Genomic DNA, 9,418 nt, shown 5'->3' with positions numbered 1-9,418 from the left:
TTAACAGAACGATGCCTTCATTGTATTACTTGTATATGTAGATGATCTCATTCTTGCTGGAAACAAGGAGTTTGTCATTCAAACTATTAAGAAATATCTATATAGTCAGTTTCATATGAAGGATCTGGGTAACTTGAAATATTTTTTGGGCATCGAGGTGGCTCATGCAAAAGAGGGTATATTCCTTTCTCAATGAAAATATACTCTAGAATTACTTGATGAAACAGGTTTATTGGGAGCTAAACCTGTTAATTTTCCTATGGAGCAACGACAACATCTCACAAGTACTGAGGGAAATTTGTTGCATGATCCAACCATCTATCGACGTCTCGTTGGGCGTCTCATCTATTTGACTATAACTCGACCAGATATTTTGTTTTCAGTACATATCTTAAGTCGGTTCATGCATGCTCCACAACAACCTCACATGGATGCAGCACTTCGTATTGTCAGATACTTGAAGTGTCATCCAGGTCAAGGATTGTTTTTGTCTTCTTCGTCTCTTCTTCAGATTCATGCTTATTGTGACTCTGATTGGGCTGTTTGTTCGAAAACTAGACGTTCGATGACTGGGTATTGTATTCTTTTGGGTTCTACACCAGTGTCTTGGAAGACCAAGAAGCAACCTACTGTGTCCGGATCCTCAGTCGAGGCCGGATATAGAGCCATGGCTAATGCTGCTTGTGAAGTCACTTGGATTCATCTTCTTCTCTTATCATTAAGGGTATCTCATGTACCTCCCAAAATGCTATACTGCGACAATCAAGCTGCGCTTCACATTGTTGCTAACCCCATTTTTCATGAACGCACAAAGCACATTGATATAAATTGTCATATTGTTCATGAAAAAATGTGTCAGGGCTCATTCACACTGCTTATGTACACACATCCAACCAGCTAACTGATTTATTTACTAAGCCTCTTGGACATGATCTCTTCGCGAAGCTGGTTTCCAATCTGAGCCTTTGTGATCTACATGCTCCAGATTGAGGGGGAGTGTTAAGATCTAACTCTCTGTGCTATGACAAATTGTGATTATCTCTCCACCACACTGTAAATCGTTACATGTGCTATGACAAATCGTGATCATCTTTCCACCACACAGTGTAAATCAACACAGTGTAAATCATTACATGTGCTATGACAAATCGTGATCATCTTTCCACCACACAGTGTAAATCAACACAATGTAAATCATTATCCATAAAATCGCTATTGATCACAATTGCTACCATGATTTCAGGATAACGGTTATTTCTATAAGGCTCTATCATCCTCAACCGAATATCTGAGAATATCTTAGATGAATCTTTTTTCAGTTGTATTTTTGGTCGCTATAAATTTTTTTTTTTGTGTTGCTTATCTTGTAATCTTTCGGATGTATACATTCAGTGTTGAGAATACAAAGAACAACTTTTATTGCAACTCTCTTATTATCTCGGCATATGATAGCCTAGTTGGTTATTTCACACTCTTTGTAGTGAGACTTTGCAAATTCAAACCCCAGTGATAGTATTGAATGATAATTGGTGGGGTCTACCTAACCCCAAGTTGCCTTAAAAAAAAAAAAAACTTTTAACCGGCTTCTTACTTGAGTTGAGATTAAAGGAGCGGTTAAATGCTATGGGTACGTGACACTAGCCAATCACATGAGAACCACAACTACATAGTGCAGGCCCCACCTAAGTGCTGTCAGGTGATTGTCTGTGTCAAATAGCCATGACATTTACCCACGCTGTGAATCCAGCTCCTTCTTACTCTGGTAACTATGGTTAAACTATCGAACAGCTGGAGCTGTTAACCTGCTTCTTAATTATGGTTAAAGTACTGATTAGCTTGAGGATCAACTGCCAACGTGTGCTTGTTACTTTAGTAACTATGGTTAATTTAGCGAGGGGATCAGCTTTGTGTTGCTTGGGTTGTACGGGGAGAGTTAAGTGATGTCAGGGGGGGCAGGGGTCCGTCCACTTCATAGATGAACGGCATCCAAGGCACCTCTATCGATATTATCACCAACAGGTGCCTCTGACCCGACTCGATTATAGGCCATGGCAGCGTCTGCGGGCCACGTGCATTGTGGGTTGTAGTGGACGATTCTTCTTTTGGAGGAATAAAACTATTGTTCTTGTCTTGAATATGCATTGAAAGATTCTCTGCCCTTCCCTCCTCGAGTCCGGATCGGGTGCAATACAATTGCACAAATATTTGTGTTTTAAGCACCAGGTCCCCTCCTTCAGGCCTTGGCCCCCACAACTGTCCTCAGGATGGAGGGTGATCAGGTGCTTAATGCACAAATATTTGTGCAATCATATTGCACCCGATCTTTTCACTCCCTCCCCTCCTTTAGCATTATGCCGTTGCACGATGTGTATCTTGTCTCGATGCATGTCCTAGGACATGCAGACGTTCATTTATACTTTTTTTTTGTGTGTTCTTGGTCGTGCTTATATTAAAAGATGTGTTTAATTGCACTCTTCCCCTAGATAACAAAGCCATTGATTTTTCTTCCCTATGAAAGCACTCATGGATTAGTACTCTGAAAATAAAAGTATTCATGGATTGAGAATACTTTCATTCACGAGCCAACCATTTGCCCCTAATTCAAAAAACGAGCCTCATGTTTTTTAGTTTCTTGATATGGGCTTCTGTTTTCCTCAATATTGCCAAACAAAGCCCTACCTCCCTTTATTATTATTATACATTGATTCATGTTAGATCATAAGTTAAATTATAATATTAACCTTCGTAATCAAATGTTTAAAATATTTACCTTTTTTTCTTTTATGAGGTTGAATGGGTAACGCCTATGAGATTTGAACCTAGACCCAAGATGAATGTTGACCTGAGGTTACTACTATACGATGTTTCTACGTTTATGAGATTTCAAAAAGGTACGGCTCATTTTTTAGAATTAGAGACAAAAGAATGGCCCCCTAAATGAAATCTTCCCTGTGAATTACTATAAAGGTAAGGGTGTACATTCCACTCGCAAGCTAGAACTTTTTTTTTGAAGAATAGGGCGTGAGAACATGAAATTTCTTAATCTCTTTCGTACTTGTTTCTTTGGGTGTTTATCACTTTCTTCCTCTTATGCATTCTAAACGCTTCACGCTTCACGCATCAAGATATTTCTTAAATTCTTGCTTTTTGCTTAGCGGCGCTTCTTATATTGCTTCCCACGCTTCTTAGTATGGCACCTAACTTCCCAAGTTTTTACCAACCGGGGCTCCGCTTGTTTGGTAGGCACTGTTAGTGCACGTCACTTTGTGTATGGATGCTGCAAGTTCAAATCCCAACGGCATGATGTATAACTGGCGGGTGTCGGCTAGGGATGGCAGTGGACCCGGGGAAAGCGGGGCCCCGCCTCGCCCCGTTTGGACCGGGGATGAAGGGTATGAAACGGGGATGGAGGCGGGAGTGGAGGATAAAATCCATCCCCGCCGCGGAGGCGGGGCGGGGGTGGACGTGCACTTTTCCCCGCCCCGCCCCGTCCCCGCCACGATCCCCGCCTAATCCCTGCCTAATCCCCAACCCCGCCCCGACCACTTTTCCCCGCAATATCCCCGCCCCGCCCCGCCTCATCCCCGTTTGGACCGGGGATGAAGGGTATGAAACGGGGATGGAGGCGGGGGTGGAGGATAAAATCCATCCCCGCCGCGAAGGCGGGGCGGGGGTGGAGGATAAAATTTTGAGGCGGGGCGGGGGGTGGAAACCTTGTCCCCCGCCCCGCCCCGCCCCACTGCCATCCCTAGTGCCGGCATAACCTAGCTTGCCTATCAAAAAAAAAACTATACAAGCTTTTCTGCAAATCTCTTATCTTGAGATTTTTTTTATGACAGGGAACCCTTGTCCATCTTGAGTAGGGATGGCAGTGGACTGGGGTAGGGGCGGGGGAGGTCTCCACTCCTGCCCCATCTAAAAATCCTGTCCTCCATTTCCGCACAGGTTTTGATTTTAACCTCCAACCCCGTTTCATGTCCTCTATCCCCGGTCCAAACGGGGTGGAGCCCCGTTTCCCATCGGTCCACTGCTATCCCTAAAGAAGGATCAGGGATAGGGCAGGGTGGGGCAAGGCGGGGATTGAAGACGAGGATGAGGTGGGGCGGGGAAAAGCGTAAGTCCATCCCCGCCTCCATCCCTGCATGGGTTTTGATTTTATCCTCCATCTCTTCCTCCATTCCTGGTCCAAATGGGGCAATGTGGGGCAGGCCCGTTTCACCCGGTGTCCACTGCCATCCATAATATTGAGAATTGGCTGATCTCAATTTTGCCTGTTATGTGTTTCCCATCTACTCAATGTGACAACGATAGGCCGAAAATAAAAATAGGTGCTTAGGTATCTTGTTGTAGGGCCTGAAAAAAAAGCTGAGCACCTTGTAAAGAGCGCGTTCAAACTCATAAAATAGTCTCAATAAGCCAAACATGGACAAAAAGCCTTTGAGGCCAAGTTGTCTCTTACAAAATGATCAACATATTTAGTTTGCAAGAAATGTGTCGTGGGACCTCACCGAGGGGATGAAGGTTAAAATCAAAACCCATGCAGGGATGGAGGTGGGGATGAACTTACGCTTGCCTCCACCCCAACTCTCCCCATCCCCGATTCCCACTAAAGAAATTATTATTATATCTTTATATATATATATATATATATATATATATATATATATATATATATATATATATATATATATATATATATATATATATATAAAACCCTAACATAAAATCTTTTTTCGAATCTTTCTTTTCTTCTTCCTCTCCTTCTAACGAGCAGCACGAGCTCTCATTTCTCTCATCTCCTTCCTCTAATGACCGAAGGCAATAAGGGCGGAAGGTGAAAGGCAGCAACGACATGGCGGGAGAAACAGGGTCTCGCCCCATTTGGACCAAGGATGGAAGACATGAAACATGGAGACTTTGGTCAGCCTCTGGTTGGTAAAACCCTTGAGGTCCCCCAGGGGCCCTACCCACTGGTGAGTACACCGAGCTTCGACCTTGCGACAAAGAATGCTATCCATGGCTTTCGAACATGCAACTTGGTGACATTCACAAGTCCCTCCTACTAGATGACCACAGCCCTTGCAGGCAATCACCATCCTACTATATGTACATGAAAAGTGGAAAAAAATAAAAAGAAACAGATAATGGTATGGATTTGAAGCTCTTTCCCCATATTGTGCCTATGCTTAACATCATGCCTACCAACAAAATGACATATTCCCCTTTTTTTTTTACAGCTTCTCTTCCAAGCGAAAAAAGTTGAAACGTGATGCATAAGGTCATAGTATAATCTGGGTTAATTGAACCTTGATTTGAACCCATCAGAACCCAGCTTAATTAGGTTCATCCCCTGTCTTAATAAACAAGGATCCATTCCCAATCCACTAGGTTGGTACTGGATTAGGCCAATGAAGTTTGGTTTAGTTTTGGTTAAACTTAAAACCAATTCCAAGACTAGAGTCCTTGATCAGGTCCAGGCATTGTATACTCAACCTACCAATCCTTCGCAAAGTTGCATTATTGATAATGCCAAAAGCAATTTGGATCTTAATAGAGCTACCCAACTCAATGGGACTGATTAAGTTTGAAATCCATTCTAGAACCCAGTGAAAATTTAAATTTTGAACCATGTCAAATGACACTAACTCTGGTATCATGGGATTATGCTTTCTTTTTTCGTGCATCCAATAATATCCAGTTTTTGTGTCCACAGGACAGAACGCACCAGAAATGCATCCTCGCATCCCGTGTTTGCGTGGACGTGCGGGAATGGCATATCAAACGTCCCCTAAATGTACTGATCTCTGGCCAAAGGGGTGCTGTCAGGCCAAAGGAGATCCATGTATTACAGATCTTGGGATCTCAGATCACTTAGGATCTGAGCTCAGAGCGCAATCAAACGCACCCTATGTATTACAAATGACAAGCTAAAACACTCAAATGGTCCACCTCTCCCTACACTAATTGGGAATTTGAGTGGAATGTCTAGTGTGATCCTAGACAATGGCAATTCAGCAAACATTGTAGCATGGTTGCAGCCCATGCCCTATTAAACTGAAGCTGGGTCTGACTTGATTAAGTAAGTGGGCCTGAATCTAACCTGACCCATTATCAAAATGTATGGAGCCCTACATGGCCTGACCTCGGCTGAACCTGGTTATCCCTAGACGCAAAGCGAGCCCGATCACTGTATCTGCTCCGCAAATCTAGTGTGCTAAAGACATCCATGAGCAGATTTGATCCTTTGCTACTAATGGCAGATTAACTATTTACACCTAATCATCTCAAGCTTCTTACAGTCTCTCTCACAGGTAGACCCTGACTTAAAGATCCAAAGAAGACTGCTGTGCATCTTTTCTTCACATTTAATATCAGCCATAGTACTGACAAAAGTTCAAAACCACAAAATAACTGCAGCCAAATTTAAGTGACAAATAAAACTTTTTGTCTTCCTCACATTTTATCATCAGAAATTGATGGATGGAAAATTTAATAAAAACATGTAAAAAGGAATGAATAATAAAAAATATATTCAAAATTAAATAGATTGTTTTTAACCCCAAGATATAGTCAATACAAAAATAAATATCCTGATATTTTGAAACACAACAATATTTTAGCCATTCAAATGGTGACTTGAATGACTTGAATGGTTTTAAGTTGAGTAAGAGTAAGCACTACAACAGAGCAGTAGATTAGCGACGACCACCTTTCGTCGCTAATCCGTCGCTAATCCGTCGCTAACCATGTTAGCGACGGATTAGCGACAACGCGGCGACAGTATGCTTACGTCGCGAATATTTCGACGCTAACTGGCGACGGAATTATTCCGTCGCCAAGTCCGTCGCTAATTGCGACGGAATAACGAGCGCTATATTCCGTCGCCAATCCGCCGGTACTAAACGGCGACCACGGCGTGGCGACGGATTTAATTCCGTCGCTAAGCCGTCGCTAGATTAATATGAATAGCGACGGAATCATCCGTCGCAAAAACGAAAAAAAATCAAAAAAAATTTATTTAAAAATTAATTACGGAGAACTGTACAATTTATATTTCCTGTACAATTTATATTTCCTGTAAATAAAAAACAAACCACACAAAAAAATTCATATAACAAGTATCTATAATAATTAATCGTTCCACCTTAAAACTAAAAAGTTTAATTATTTACAATTCAACAATTACAATTAGGAAAAATAAAAAAAATAGAACTTCAACACAGTCCTCTAATCATCGCCAAGATTTTGTGCGTCTTCTTGTTCATTGTCTTTATCTGTCCCTTCAGCTCCACTACCCTGATTATCGCTAGCAGCCTACACAAGAAAAGAACAGTCAGTATTGATAAACAAAATATAATGAAATAAATTACACACTATATGTGATTCTATCATGTGCTCATGTGTGATCTAAGGCAATAAAAAAACTCTATATGTGATTCTATCATGCTCATATGTGTGCTAAGGCAGTCAAAAAATTGAATATGTGATTATAGCATGTTCATATGTGTTCTAAGGCATATAAAAAAACTCTATATGTGATTCTACCATGCTCAGATGTGCTTTAAGGCAAGCAAAAAACTATATATGTGATTCGATCATGCTCGTATGTGTGCTAAGGCAGTAAAAAAATTGAATATGTGAATATAGCATGCTCATATGTGCTCTAAGGCAGGCAAAGCCAAAAAATTTATATGTGATTCTATCATAAATGATATATAACATGTTCATATGTGTTCTAAGGCAGTTAAAAAACTCTATATGTTATTATAGCATGTTCATATGTGTGCTAAGGCAGTCAAAAAACAGAATATGTGATTATAATATGCTCATATGTGTTCTTAGGCAGTAAAAAAACTGAATATGTGATTATAGCATGCTTATGTGTTCTAATGCAATCAAAAAAACTTTATATGTGATTCTATCATGCTCATATGTGCTCTAAGACAGACAAAAAGTTAAATATATATATATGTGATTCTATCATGCTCATATGTGTGCTAAGGCAGTAAAAAAATTGAATATGTGATTATAGCATGTTCATATGTGTTCTAAGGCATCTAGAAAAACTCTATATGTGATTCTACCATGCTCAGATGTGCTTTAAGATAGTCAAAAAAACTATATATGTGATTATACCTGAGAGGGACCTGGAATCGAAGATCCCCTATCCTGAACAGCGGCCTTGATCTCATTTCGGAGAAAGGGGGCGACGGTGTATTGGAAGTAGTTATTCAGTGATTCATTAATGATCTCGCGTACATCATCACCGGAAAGAATAGTCGGCTGCTTGGAGCTTATGTCGGCGCAAGAAGTTGGTGAGCCGTAACTGGAAGAACCAATAACTGGTGAAGTGTTCATATTACTCCCAAACCCGAACACGCGACCTTTTTTGGGTTCACCTGCTGCAGTCACCCATGCTGTAGGATCAAATGATGGATGCTGAGTAGCGTCTTCACCATATCGCTCTACCATTTGTTGCTCATATGCCTCCTACAAAATAATGTTTAAAGTATTCATTAATAATTAATGATAACATTATGATGACTTGCATATATATTGCAATGATTATTAATAGAATTAATACATACCGTTGTCGTTCTCGCCTTCTCTGATACGAAGACTCTCGTGGTCTTCCGTTTATGTGTTTCTACAAACACATCCTTATATGGTACACTGCCTCCTTTTTCTGCTTCCTGCGAAGTTAAATGACAAAAGATTTAGTACACAAATTTGCAACTATACTTATAAAATTAATATTATATATTGATGAGTTACCATTTTCTTTAGGTGGCTCCCAAATGTCTTAGATCCACCTGTGTGTAGATGGGCTTCGGGCATCTTCGATCGATTTTGTGAAGCCTTCGCAGAGCGATTTTTAAATGCATCTCCCGCCCACATATCGCACATTTCATCCCAGTAATCTCTCCTGATAGTAATAGGACCATGGCCCTTCCACAGTAATGGATCATCTACTACGCCAGATGCTTTTTTTGCTGCAGTCTTCATAGTGTGCAGCATGTCTGCAAATCGATTGGCAGCCACCTTCTGCCACACCTTCCTTGCATCATTTTCTTCCACCGTAGTTGCAAAGCGATTCGAAGCCTACAAATATTTTCAGAAAGTTAGTAGACATTGCTTAAATAAATTAAATATGAAACACATTAACTATGAGGAACAACTGTATACCATGAATGAGGACCACAATCTGTCTAATACCTCCTTTGGGTACTCTTTCCATTGAGCAACTGGTCCTGGTAGATGTTGAAGAAGTGAATTCCTAATCTCCCGTACTACTTCTTGTGGCTCAAACCTCGTGCTGCACATGAATTGTTACACAGTAAATATCAATATAAAATATTTAAAAGATATGCAATAATTGAAAACAAAATACTTACGGTCGATTATCGATATACACTAT

Source organism: Nuphar pumila, chromosome 2 (assembly GCF_984573655.1).
Source record: "Nuphar pumila chromosome 2, dmNupPumi1.hap1.1, whole genome shotgun sequence".
NCBI lineage: Eukaryota > Viridiplantae > Streptophyta > Magnoliopsida > Nymphaeales > Nymphaeaceae > Nuphar > Nuphar pumila.
This window is presented reverse-complemented; position numbering follows the sequence as displayed.